The sequence below is a fragment of the Lagenorhynchus albirostris genome, chromosome 20 (assembly GCF_949774975.1).
Source record: "Lagenorhynchus albirostris chromosome 20, mLagAlb1.1, whole genome shotgun sequence".
NCBI classification, from domain to species: Eukaryota; Metazoa; Chordata; class Mammalia; order Artiodactyla; family Delphinidae; genus Lagenorhynchus; species Lagenorhynchus albirostris.
This window is the reverse complement of record NC_083114.1, coordinates 44184564-44198924: the sequence shown is the minus strand read 5'-3', so window position 1 is coordinate 44198924 and position 14361 is coordinate 44184564. Positions and strand designations below refer to the sequence as shown.

Here is a 14361-nt window from a genome sequence, read left to right as displayed (position 1 = left end):
CACAAGTGAATGGATGTGAGAGCAGTGCATACAACTCAGGATCTCATCTCTTCTCATATTTTAAACCAGAAGGCCAGAGTCCTAAGGACTGAACAGTAACAACAATAGCATCAGGCCACTTATACTGAGCATCTACTCTGTGCAAGGCTTTACCTGTGTTAGTACTGACAACAACCCTAGGAGGTAGGTATTATTTTGAGAAAACTGAGAAATCAAGTCATTAAATATTTGCCTAAGACCCTACATGGTGAAACCACTGTTATTGGTACTTCCTGTTCATGAGTTACATGGCCCCAGATTACATCCCCACCCCTGATCTTCACAGATCAATTGTGCACCATGAGGCCCATAGGTGCGGGTGAACGATCACCCAGACTTAAGGAACATGGCTTTTGGATAATGGTTTGGTGTATCATCTTTGACTAGAACACATGAGTTGTTATTATAAGATCTCAATGCAGTTGTTGGAGAATTAAAACTGAGGGACAGAATTTGCTTGTCCCCCTAATATGTGCACCCATGGTCACAGGAACCTCCATTACCCTAACTCTCATCACAGTGTATTGTAATTACTTGGTGAAAATGAAATTTGGTTTTCCTCTTCACTGCTGCCCCTCCAGTACAGCACCTTGTAGGTGGAAAGCACCCCAATCTATCACCAACCAAGCCCATCTGGGACTAGCACAAGCCCCTTAACCTCGCCTGGTCTGTGTAATCACCAAGATTTTCTCTAGTTTCTCTGTAAAGTGTCACACAGGGTTCTATGTATGGACAAACAAGGATGAAAAGTACAAGTTTACTTTAGATACTGTATTTATGGTCCTTACTTTGGAATGTCACATCAGACGCCTTTGTGTCTGACTGAGAAAAAAAATAGCTTATAATTGATCTTACCCCTTTAAAATTTTTTAAAATGTATATTTTTCAATTTACTTATTTTATTTATATTTATTTTTGGCTGTGTTGGGCCTTCGTTGCTGCGCGCGGGCTTTCTCCAGTTGCGGCGAGTGGGGGCTACTCTTCATTGCAGTGCGTGGGCTTCTCATTGCAGTGGCTTCTCTTGTTGCGGAGCACGGGCTCTAGGCACTCGGGCTTCAGTACTTGTGGCACGCGGGCTCAGTAGTTGTGGCTCACGGACTCTAGAGTGCAGGCTCAGTAGTTGTGGCTCACGGGCTTCGTTGCTCCGCGGCATGTGGGATCTTCCTGGACCAGGGCTTGAACCCGTGTCCCCTGCATTGGCAGGAGAATTCTTAACCACTGCGCCACCAGGGAAGCCCCCATTTTATTTTATTTTTTATTTATTTATTTATTTTTTTGCGGTACGCAGGCCTCTCACTGTTGTGGCCTCTCCCGTTGCGGGGCACAGGCTCCGGACGCACAGGCTCAGCGGCCATGGCTCACGGGCCTAGCCGCTCCGCGGCATGTGGGATCTTCCCAGACCGGGGCACGAACCCGTGTCCCCTGCATCGGCAGGCGGGCTCTCAACCACTGAGCCACCAGGGAAGCCCAGAAGCCCCCATTTTAAATTTTAAAGAAATATTTTAGCCAACAGTTATTTATTTAGGCTTCTGTGCCTGGCAGTGCATTGTGTAAAATAAAATATAAAAGATGTTTAAAATGTTTAATTTATTTTTTGATAAGTGATACTTTGACATGGTTCAAAAGTTTGAAGAGAGAAATATTCCCCTCTCACTTCATCTTCCAGCTGCTTGGTTCCCCTCCCTGAAAGCAACCAGTATTATTTAATTGTGACCTCTCTGAGAAACATGTTTTAAGTGTATGCAAGTACATGTGTAAGACATTTTTTTTTCTCTCCTTCCTTACACAAATGGAAGCATGTCAAAAACATTGTTTGACACCTTTTTTTGTTTTTTCACTTAATATATTTTGGAGATCACTCTCTAGCAGTACATGTAGTAAAGGAAAGACTTCCTCTTTCTTTTTTAAGACTGGATACTCTTCTATTGTCTATTTGATAATAGCAACACAGCTATAATGATAATAATATTAAATATAAAATAGCTAAACTTTAAGAGTTTTACTTATTAGCATATTTAATCCTCTCAACTATACTATTAGATAGGTATGATTGTTCTTCCCACTTTGCAGAGGTGAGTGTTTAAATAACTTGCCCAATGTCACAAAATTCATAAGTGATGAACAGGACAAGCTATCTAATTTGAGGGGCTCAGTGCAAAGTGAAAATGTGGGTCCCTTATTCAAAAAGCAGGGGGAAAGTACCATTAAAGGCACTAAAATATAAAGCTTTTTCCATTCTTTCATGGTCTCTAACTTGTCTCACCATGGTGCTTTTTATTTGCTATTCAATGTCATCTAAGTAAAGAAAAATTTTAAATTTAAATCGTTATTATGAAATTTACCATCCTTCTTCATATTGTGCAATGTCAGTTTTAAAGAGCATTTAACTCCTAAGTTGAATCACCGAAATTGGACAATTTGTATTTTGTAACTTGTACTCACACAAGTCTATTTTATTCTTACAGAACAATGAGAACTCTGGATAAATGAACTCAAATGTTTTGATTTCACTTCTTGATATGTGCACATTCTACCAACACTTTACTTTCAGCTTCCTGATAAGCAAGGAAGGACTGAAAGGAAAAGGAACTCTGGGTTGCCTTGTCGCCTCTTCCTTCTATGTCATCATTTTCAGCATAAGTGACTGGCTAACACGGAGAAGTAACGCAAGTAAGAAATGATATGATATGGCTCCTTGGTCTTCCATGTTTCTTAGAAAACTGTCTTCTTTCTGGCTTCAGAGCAAGTTCTAGCTCAAAAGGAAAGCATGGCCTCTCAATGCTTATTCAGTCATACATGTAACACACTTACCTTGTACAAATTGGCTGAATTTCCCACGTATCACGAGTCCACCAGAATTCTGTGCTCATGGAACATCACAGATGCTATTTACGAATGAGGTGACAAAGAATGGTGACACCCAATTTGTTCATAGCTCCTCTGCTTCAAGAGGCAACAGCAAATCATGAGGCCCTTCTGAGTGTGGGACCCTGTGTGTGACTGCACAGCTCACATGCCCATGAAGACAGCCCTGGTGACAGAGCAGGATGCAAATCATAATTTATTTAACCACTCCTGTAATGAAGTGCATTTAAATTTTATTCTCTATACAGTGTTTCAAAAACAAACCAATAGCCGTGTATACACAGATTATCGAAAGATTTGTAAGTAGGGAAACATTTATTATACTTTTTTCATTTTATTTAATGTGCTCTGATATAATCTTAATTGTATTCTCTGGTTGAGATTCAAGCCTTCTTTCTTGTGAGTAACTCTATGATAATAATAAACAGCCCCATGTTCCCAGACTTTTCGTAGAATATATAAGATAAATTCTAGAGCATAAAACAGTGCCTGCCACATAGTTGGTGCTAAATAAATATTTGGGGAATGAATGAATAAATCCCTAGGGATGGAATTGCTGAATTAAAGGTTATTTGCATTTATAATTTTCATGACTATTACCTAATTGCCCTCCATACATGTTGGAACAACTTATATTTTCACCAGTGATGCAAAAAATGGCTATTCCCCTCTCCATTGCCAACACAATGTGTTAGCAAGCGTTATCTTCATGACCTGTTAGTATCTCAGTGGGGTTTTTTTTGTTTTTGGGTTTTCTTGGTCACGCCTCACGTGACCTTATTTTCCTGATCAGGGATCGAACCCTCACCCTCGGCAGTGAAATCACGGAGTCTTAACCACTGGACCGCCAGGGAATTCCCTCAGTTGAGTTTTAAATGCATGTCTTTTAGTAAAGTTTAGCATCTTTTCATTTGTTTAAGAACCATTCTTATTTTCCTTTTATGTGAAATTTCTGTCGTATCTTTTGTCCATTATTTTCTACAGAGATTTTTTAAAAAAATATTTTCTTTGTGAAATATAACATACATACAGAAAAAATATATACGTTTTGGGGTACATTTTAATAAACAGTTATAGAGCAAATACTTGCGTACCCGTCACTTGATCAAAAGTAGAACACTGCCAGCCCCTAAGAACAACCCCTACTCCCAAACAAAACTCCTTCTGCCCCCGATGGGCTCTCCTGACTTTTATTGTGTTCATTTCCTTCTTTTTCCTTATTTTACCTCCTAACTACGCATCCCTAAAGAATATAGTTTACTTTTGCCTGCTTTTAAACTCTGTATAAATGGAATAATACTAGATATATTTTTTTTGTATCTTGCTTTCTTTTGTGTTCAATATTACCTTTGCAAAAAGTTATTCATGTTGTTGAATATAACCATCATTTATTAATTTTCACTCTACAAATACATCACAATTTAACCATTTATGCTTGGTAGACATTTGGGATGTTTCCTTTCTGGGTCACTGAGGAACAACACTGCTATGAATATTCTTGTACAGTCATCCTGACACTTGACATTCTGCATTCCCTAATGATATATATGTAGTAGTGGGACTGCTCTGATAGAGTATGTATATCTTAACTTTTACTGGATTATATCAAAGTCGTTTCCAAAGTGGCTGTACCAGGTTACACTCCCAGCAGCAGTGTACAAGGATTGCTGGGCTTTATTTATTGATTTGTAGGAGGTCTTTATATACAGCATTATGGAAATTAGCCCTTTGTAATATGAGGAGCCAGACATTTTTTTTCCAAGTTTACAATCCCTTTAAAGAGACACTGATGTTATTCCCCGCCTAGAGGAATGAAAATGTACCTGGAAAAAATGGAGTATTCTAATTTTGAAGCATTTAAATGAAAAACAAGAGTTCTGAGCTAACCCTCACAGCACTCAGTTTGCTACTATATATGTCATTAGTATGAACAATCTTACCAGAAATTTTTATGGAATGCGCTGGAAAGCAGCATGCCAAATGTAATAATAAAGATAGTTAAAAACTGAGTGTTTAGCCTGTGTCAGGCACTATTTTAAATCCATTATATGTACTAACTAATTTAATCCTCCCAAAACCCCTAGGAGGTATTTACTATTTTTTGCCCAATTTTACAGATTTATGAAATAAGATACTGAATTGCAGATGTTCTCTAGGGCTGATTTGAGCAATATTAATAAACTCAGAGAAAAGATTCTTTCTTAACTGATAAAGATGTTTTCTTTTTATAATTTGTTTTCTCTCTTGGTAGTGAATGATACCCCATCCTGGACTCCTCTTCCCCATCTTTTCAGATCTGCAATACACCTCAGAGCTTTCTCTTTTTTCTTTGAAGACAGATAAGGTGTATATATATCTTTCCTCCAACCCTCATTCATCACCCCTGTTCTTAGTGTCACAGAGCCGTCAGACATCTGCAGGCAGGACTGGGAACCAGAGGGTGCTTGGAGCAAGTAGGGAAGGGTAAGAGAGAGACAGAGATGGGGGTGGGGGAAGCAGGGTCACATCCCTATGTGGGTAAGGGAAGAATGATTTCTTTCCGATAAGATTTCTTAACCTGGGGTCCATAGATTAGGAAATCCACGAACTTGGATCAGGAAAAGGTAATATGCCTGTATTTTTGCAAAAGTCTAACAGAAAATTAAAAACAGGATATTAGTATTTCCTTCAATTATGAATGGAGATAACAAACCAAGTAGTATTAGCAGTACCTGTGATCTTGTCACCAATAGAAATCACAGGCATTTTCCTATTATATGACAGTTGTGGATATCTTGAAATATTATTTTTACTCATTTACCACCTCAAAATTATGGTGGTCATTAGGCCCGCCACTAGATCTTATTATTTAATAGATTTAATACAAAGCAATATATTGCTATGTTACACTTTGAAAAATATCTTGAAAATTGTATTTTAATGTAATTGGTTTCCTTTGAATTTCTGTGTATATTTGTCATGCATTTAAAAACCTTCTGAGAAGGGTGCATGTATGAAAACGTTAAGAACTCTGCTTTTTGAGTATTCTCTTGGCTTTCATTCTTTTTGTTTTTTAATTAAAAAGCTTTTTAAAAATTGAAGTATAGTTGATTTACAATGTTGTGTTAGTTTCAGGTGTACAGAAAGTTTTCATTCTTATTGAATGAGCCTTAGAGGGTCCCTGAAGTGAGTCGTAACACCTGTGAGGTTCTCATAGTTTTATTATTTTATTTTTCCAGAGACCCTTCCTCCCTTAACTTTCATACCTTTTCACTATTCTGTTCTTCTTGTCTCACTGACCCTCTTTCTTTCTTTTCACGCTCCTGAACTTACTGTGGGTGTCTTTTTCCATTTCTATGGGGGAGTTTATCCTTTAGCATGTCACTAATCACCATATTTAGGTGGAGAATTCCAAATCTCCCGTAGTCCGCCCTCTCCCAAGGTTCCTAACTCCACTTGCCTCTGGGACACCTCTACTTGGTTTACTACCGGTATCTGGAACTGAACATATTAAAAACTAAAATTCCTCTCTAAATCTGCATGTTGTCCCACTTTGCCTGGACGACCATCTTATCTGTCCCCCTGGTTTTGCAATCTTAGAATTATTTTAAAATTTAAGCTAATTAAATTCAAAAAATGGGAATCTTTGCGAATGGTACTGAAAAAAGATACAAAAGGATATACAGTGAAATGTAAGTCTTCCTCCCACCTGGTCGCCTCAGCTCCCCTCCTGTTTTCAGCTCTTAGAGTGATTTTTGATTCTTTCTTATTTTGGCTATATCTCAAGTCCTTCCTTGCCTGTGAGATGTGTGCCTTTCCCTCTCCAGGCCCTAGTGACCTTATATCTGGTTGACTTTATATATAAGTATTTGTATGTGGATATTTTATATACCTATATAAAATCTCCCTGTGTGGCCTTCCGGCCTCGAGTTTTCATCACATCGCTTCCTGGATGAAGAACCTACAAGGGTGAGGGGCCGGGGTTGGGGGTGATGGGTAAGAGGATCTCAAGGGGACTTAGGTAGGGGGTTCGGAGTGGCAGACTGGTGGGAAGCTCTGCCAGGATTCCTATTTTTGTTCCTTCCACCTGAGGCCCCTTTCCAGTCCTCTCATCCAAATGTCTCTCATTTCCAAGAGCCGAGACAGAGACAGAGAGATACCCAGAGACAGAGACGCCGAGGCACCAGCATCCCTCTCCGCTTCTGTCCCGCCCCACCGCTCTGACGGACATCCTCCACCAGCCAATGGCGCTCCCGATGTTCCCCGGAAGGGCCAATGAGAGACATAGGAGGGCGGAAGATTCCCCGCCCCCACTTCTAGGCTTGGTTGAGCCGTGCAGGTAGGTCCGGGGCCGGGGGAGCCGCCGTTGGCACTGGTGCCCGAGGGGTGGGGGCACGAGTCGGTAGGGGTGATGGTGGAGAAGGGTAGGAGGCCCCGACCGCGGGAACCCGGGGGGGCGGCCCGGCCAGGAGGCGGGGGGCCGACGGGCCCGGGGAGCGGGCGCCGCCGAGGGCCCTGGAAGCGGCTGGACTGGGGGAGCGGGGACGCGTGTGTGGGGCACAGGGACCCCCGCCCCGCGCCCACCCGCAGGCCTGGGCCCCAGGTTGCGGGCAGAGGGGCTGGGGCCCTGTTGCTCTGGGGGCGGGCTGGGCCGGGCCCGGGGCCGGGGGCGCCGAGCAGAGCCCGGGGCGCCAGGCCGAGCCGAGGTGGGACGGACCGAGCGGAGAGGAAGGGAAGCTGCATCCCTCGGGCCGCCCCCTCCTGAAGCGAGCCGGGGCAACGGCCGCAGGCACCCCTGCCATGAGCCCACTCTCCCTTTCGCCCCCTCCCTAACAATGGGTTTGGGGCAGAAGGAGTCGCCCCACTGTGGGAAAGGGGGTAGGTTTGGGACTGGGGTCCAGGGTGGGGGGAGGGGTGGGAACTCGGGCTCTCCCCTTTCTCATCGCCCCTTGGCTTTTGCGGTGGGGATCATGGAGGGGCTCTTAAGCCCTCCCGAGACTTGGGTCAAGAGTCAAACTCCCCCCTACCTTCCCCCCCCCCAAAAAAAATCCGACGAGCGGTAAGGAGAGTGATGCCAAGTCTTCGAAGCCGAAGTGGCAAACGCATAGGAAGAACACATCCACTCCAGAGGTTTTTATTTTTAATTTTTCTTAAAAATGAGGGTACTGTATATTCTTCGAATTTTTTGAAATTTATTTTACAGAGGTGGGTGCTGTTATTTTTGTCCCTACTCGGGCAAGCCTCCATTTTAAGCGAAGCAGTAACTGGTTAAGCTGGAATTTTCATTCAGGCCTAGGACGTGGGCAAGGATCCTACAAGAGGTCATTTAATCCATCCTCCTACCTCCAGACAAACTTGCCTCCCTCCCATCCTCAAAATTAAGTTGTTTGGTTTGCTTTTAAAGATCTCTAGGAAAGAAGAGTCTTTTATTTGTTTGTAGCACTTCAGTCAAGAATGGATTTTACTTTTCATGTAGAATGGGCTCTGCAACTTAAACTCAAGAAAATTTAGGACAATCAGAATGATCAGAGAGGTTTTAATTTATTAAATAAAACTAAACGTGGCAAGGGGCTTTTTTAGGTGATCAGTTAACCAATCATTTTTTAATAGTGTTTATGAAGTACCCTGGATAATCATTTTTCTATCTGGGAAAAATGGTTTTGGCTTTCTAATTATTTGATAAGCAATTTTATATTACCTAAAATATGTGTTATACATTTAATCCAATTTTATGGAAAAATATATTTCTACGTACATATGGAGATACCTATACCACACACATTTGTCCTTTTCCAAAGGGGATGGTATTTTCTACATCTTTTTAAGATGGTGAGGCAAACAGTACTTCAAATCTCTGTCCAGATAGCTTAAACTATTTGTTTATTCATTTTAATTTGCTTATTCTTGATTATTTTTAGTCTAAATGAAAGTCCTCTCTTTCAGATACCTTCTTGAAACAAAAGATTTTCTTACCTGCTCGTACTTGGTGACTGGGGGATTACTAAGACTACCTTCCTGCTCATTTCTGAGTATTGTCTGAACTATTCCTGACACTATGAATGCTATTTGGATGCTTCTTAAGGTAAGATGTGTTTTGTTTTTTTTTAATTAAAGGCCTCATATTATTTCTTTTTCTTTACCATTGAGGATTTTCTAGTTCTTGAATTTGCAGTTCTTCAACCCTCTTACCCGACATTCCTTCCCCTCAAAAAAACTGTTGTGTTTGCTTCCTAGGACTGATTAGTTACTCCTTACTTTGTGTTGCTACTGTTCTTAATTATTGGTGTTAAAATATTAATGAATTAATGAATTTAATGAATGAATTAATTCATTTAATGAATGAATCAATGAAATTAATCTCAAATTAATTTCCATGAAAATGATGTGTTTATTTTTTAACTTTAAATTATGACAACCCACATAGTTGTAAAATTCTGTTCCAATCTCAGTAGGATGGATTGGCAATTCAGATAGCCAGGTCCACTTTCAAACAGGTACTTTAGTGTCATAGGTGCTGGGGTGTGTCCCACTCTTGCAAATCTGTAGCTGATTCATGTGTTACAAAAGATGTGTCACTAGCCATTTATTTACTCTGAAACTTCATTTAGTATGTTAGAACATTCTAAGACCTGTTAGTTTATGTGTATATCTCTGTTGGAGAGTTCTCCTGCTATTCCCTGGTCGTTTGCATGCGAATTGACACCATTTTTCTCAACAGGTAGCACTCTGCGCCATGTTTCATCTCACAAGATGCACCTCTTTGGGGGCAGTGTGGGCAGATGATCTTTACATGAAAAAGCTCTCAGTGATGTGGTGGTTCTCCAGTCTCTTGGCTACTTCAAGTTCTTGTACATATATGTCTCCATTAGGACTAAGCAGAGGACAAAGCTTCAGATACACGTAGGGAGGAAAATGGGAGGAAGGATGGGGAGGGATAAGGAGTGATGGAAGCCCCCCACCAGCTTCATGGGGTGGCACAGGTTGCTTCCTTCAGAGCTAAATACTAGTGTAGTTAAGATTGTTGTCTGGTAATCTGTCCTGTGGAATTCCAAATTAATGCAGTGAATAAATCAGATATTAATGCAGTCTGTATAAACTAAATATTTGGATTGTGGGAAATCTTTAGGTAAATGTAGACTGAGTTCTCATCTTCATTTATGTTCCAGCTGCTATTGTTGGATGAGGAGTGCTTATATTAGTATAAAGGAAGCCAGAGAAACACAGTTTTTCTAGCCAGTCTCCCTGTAGAGTTGGAGGGAAACCCAGCCAGAAGTCCTGAACCTATAGGAACTGGAGGACCTTGTACAAGAATATTTCTCTTTGGTATTGAGTGTTTAGAGCCACGACCTGGCGGCATTTGTTGTCTTTAGGAAGCAGGCAAGGGGATATCCACAGGTTCTAGTTCTGTAGAAACCCAAGGAACTGGGGATCAATATATTAGATTTTTATTTTACAGTTTTAACTAATGGATTAGGTACATAGAGGGCTGCTTTTTAAGATCTATATATCTATATAGATATAGATATCTGTATATCTATATATGACATTTTACCTCTAAATCTCTGAACCTGGGCAAGTTCTGCACTAACCCTTGGAGTTGCACCAAAGCCCTCTGGAATGACAGGAATACAGAGTGAAGTCAGTACTCCATACTGTGTGTTACCACCTGTTAACTACTTAAGAATGTAGTTATGTGACTGCCTTAATTTCACCCTTTCATCAATGGAAGACCTCTTCTGAGTCTAAACAAATTTTTTATTTGCTAACATTTTCCTCCTCCTTTTATGACTTTAAAAAAAAACCTTAAAAACTGTAGTGTTTGATCTGGGCAGGGGAAAAAGGCACTTTTTGGGGGGGGGATGGGAAAAGGATAGCATTGAATTTGCAGGATGGAAAATAAGAGAGAGGGAACCTTTTTCTCTTTTTCATTTGTGAATACCTTTAAAATGTTTCTGAGATGTGTTTTCAGATTGCAACTGCTTATTTTTAAATAAAAAAAGTTAGGCTAATTAAAATGTATACTTTGGAGCCAAAATATTTATTTTCTATAGTTCTTACGCTTTGTTTCTGATTATCTTATTTCAGAATGAACTCTAGTTCTATAAGGCATTACTTAAACGTTAGACCTCAGTATGTGCTTATTTCTTTTCCCAGGCTTATAGAAAATAGTGCCAATACTCACCCTTTTCAAGAATCAAAGTACAAAAAGAAACATAAATAACAAAGGAAAAATAACTCCAAACAAAAGCTCCTCAATTTAAGGCACTCTTTTTAAAAAAAAGAAAAAAAGAAAAAATTATTTATTTCGGTTGCACCGGGTCCTAGTTGTGGCCCTCGGACTCTTAGTTGCGGCATGCATGCAGGATCTAGTTCCCCGACCAGGGATCGAACCTGGGCCCCCTGCGTTAGGAGTGAGGAGTCTTATCCACTGGACCAGCAGGGAAGTCCCTAAGGCACTCTTGTTAATTAGTTCCCATGGAGTTATTTACCCCTTTCTCTATATCAGGGGTCTACAGCTTTTTTATTGCTAGCCATGACTAAGCATTATCAGTGATGTTTGGTGTTTTTATGTACAGTTGTCGGGGTTAGGGTATGTGTGAGATGGGAGAAGAACAGGGAGGAGGAGGAGGAGAATTGGGCGAGTTGGAGAAAAGATCAAAGTGAAGGTGAGATGGAGAGAAGAGATACAAGGTCTTTGGTGTGTGATATGGTACCACCATCAGTTGTCTCAGGTAGCTCTCAGGGACTGCTGGTTGCCTGTGTGCTAGTGCCTTGTGTGCTAGACTGAACTATGATGAAAACAAGTAAAAAGTATTCTTGACAAACGAAAGGACATAATTAAAATATGATCCAATAAGATATGGAAAGATCTCCAAGATAAACGGTTAGGCGATAAAAGCAAGATGCAAAGTGTGTATGATATGTTACCCTTTGTGTTTTTCGAAAAAAAAGAAGAGAGAAAAGAAAATTTGGCTTGTTGTATATGCATAAAAAAACACTTCAGAAGAATAAACAAGAAAATGGTGACATCGGTTACCTGTTAAGTCTAGAAACTGGGCAGGTAGAGGACAGAGTGGGAAGGAGACTTATCGCTGTATTGTATTTTTTTCACACTTTCCGATGTTTGATTCAAAATCAAAAAATACAAAAAATTTTTTAAAAACTTTCAGTCCTTACATCTTTTCTTCTTCTGTGTCTGGAAGTCAGAGAAATGTCAAGGGGCCACAAATGAGAGGGCAGATAGCTCTTGGACAGTGGTTGAAGGGATGCATATACAAAGGGTACTGTAATCTAGGGCACATTTTCTCCTGGGATCTTGAAGAATTTCAAATTTATAGGTTTATATTTCTAGTATTGAATTGCAAGGTCAGGCATTAAAAACTTTCACTTGCTCTTAAAGTGTTAGTAAAAAAAAGATTTTCATTGTTTATTCCCTCCAGTTGGCAATTAGATACACTATCACATTCTTGGTTATGTGATGTGGGACAATTTTAAGAAATTTTAAAATCTCCCGGAGGTTCAGGGTCCTCCTTTGTACTGGAAATGAAATTAACATTTACTTCAGAGGATCTTTGTGTATATTATATCTGCAATTTGGCTTAGTGAATTACTACTGTTATTAAAATAATTACTAAACATAATTATATGTTTAGTAATTATTATAGCTAGTGGTCATAGTGGGGGGCTCTGCCTGATGTTGGGCAAGTGTCTCATCCTTTTAGAGACTTGGTGTCCTCATCTGTGAAAAGTGTATAATTGTAGTACCTAGATCCTAGGGTAGATTTTGTAAGGACTAAATGAGTTTGTTGATGCAAAATGCTTAGAATAACACTTGGTATGTGCTCGATAAACACAAGCTGCTAATTTTCTTCATGACATCTGTTTGCTAGGGCTGCCATAACAAAGTTCCACAAACTAAGTGGCTTAAACAACAGAAATGTATTGTCTCTCAGTTCTGGAGGCTAGAAGTCTGAGGGCAGGGGCATGCTCCATCTGAAGGTGCTGGGGCAGGAACTCTTCCAGGTCTCTCCTCTAGCATCTGGTAGGTCCTTGGCTTGTGGCAGCATAACTCCAGTCTGTACACAGAGTTCTCTCTGTGTATGTGTCTTTTTTGTTCAAAAATTCTCCTTTTTAAAAGGACAGCAGTCATACAGGATTAGGTGCCATCCTAATGAGCTCATTTTAACTTGATTACCTCTGTAAAGACTCTTTCTCCAACTAAGGTCACATTCTGAGGCACTAGGGGTTAGGAGTACAAAATTTCTTCGTGGGGGACAAAATTCAACCCATGACAACATCCATTAGCCTCATCAGCCCTGTAGACTGATGTTACTCATCATGGGTAGCAGACCGTCAACGCCTACACATAGGAAATGAAAATTTTGGTGCAAATTGGTCACATGATTTAAAGAAGTAGATTATTTCTTTAGGTGTCTCTTTAATTTTTTTAATTAATTAATTTTTATTGAAGTATAGTTGATTTACAATGTTGTGTTAGTTTCTGGTGTACAGCAAAGTGATATATAACTGAATCACTTTTCCTTTTTTTTTTTTTTTGCGGTAAGCGGGCCTCTCACTGTTGTGGCCTCTCCCATTGTGGAGCACAGGCTCCGGACGCGCAGGCCCAGTGGCCACGGCTCATGGGCCCAGCCGCTCCGCGGCACGCGGGATCCTCCCAGACCAGGGCACGAACCTGCGTCCCTTGCATCGGCAGGCGGACTACCAACCACTGCGCCACCAGGGAAGCCCCTGAATCACTTTTTCAGATGCTTTTGCATTATTGTTTCTCACAAGATACTGACTATAGTTCCCTGTGCTATACAGTAGGACCTTGTTTATCTCATTTGTCTTTAATATATAGATTTTGTTATTGAAGCTTTAGATTTATATAAAATTGAAACTTTAGAAGGTGGTAATATTCTTTTTCTTTTAGCTATCAGTAAAATTCTGATTTGAAAAATTAAGGTCAAGATTACAGTCTGTTCTCCATGTCTCATCCTTTGTGGAAATTGATGAAACATTGGGATTTCCTTACTGTGTAAGAATTAAGCCCAGGTATCTCTCTCTCGAGGGGTTTGGGAGCTAAGGATACTCAGTAATGTGGAATTAACACCTTCTCTGTGTAAATAAAGAGGTGTTTTATGTTCAATTAGATGCCATACTTGAAGAAGCCGGCATGGTTATAATCCAGCATTTAGCTTCTTTGGGGGGTTGACAGTATGGGTCATTCAAGAAATAGCAGGACCTTGAGGAAGTTCCTTCTCTGGCCTGACTGATTTGGCCCGCCCTCTGCCTCCATTCCCCTCCTATTTGCCTTTAGGGTAAAGTTCAACCTTTTTGATGTAGCTTATAGACTGCTGATAATCTGGCTGCTGCTGACCTTTCTGTTTTGTTTTAAAATCTTACCTTTCTCAACTGGCCTGTATGTACCTTTGTTTGATGGTTTCCTCTCCTGAAACTAGTGTTACAACTTCAAAA

The 14361-nt window shown here is 40.5% G+C and overlaps 1 protein-coding gene across 3 annotated transcripts in view; it reads left to right on the top strand.

Annotated features, from left to right (window-relative positions):
• Positions 1 to 7908: 7908 nt before the first annotated feature.
• The window catches only part of KANSL1 (KAT8 regulatory NSL complex subunit 1), a 169919-nt gene continuing 163466 nt past the window's right edge, over positions 7909 to 14361 (top strand). For all 3 annotated transcript variants that reach the window (XM_060133502.1, XM_060133503.1, XM_060133500.1), the window contains exons 1-2: positions 7909 to 8013; positions 8827 to 8965. The gene's annotated coding sequence lies outside the window, so the exon portion shown is untranslated. The remainder of the gene's footprint in view (positions 8014 to 8826; positions 8966 to 14361) is intronic.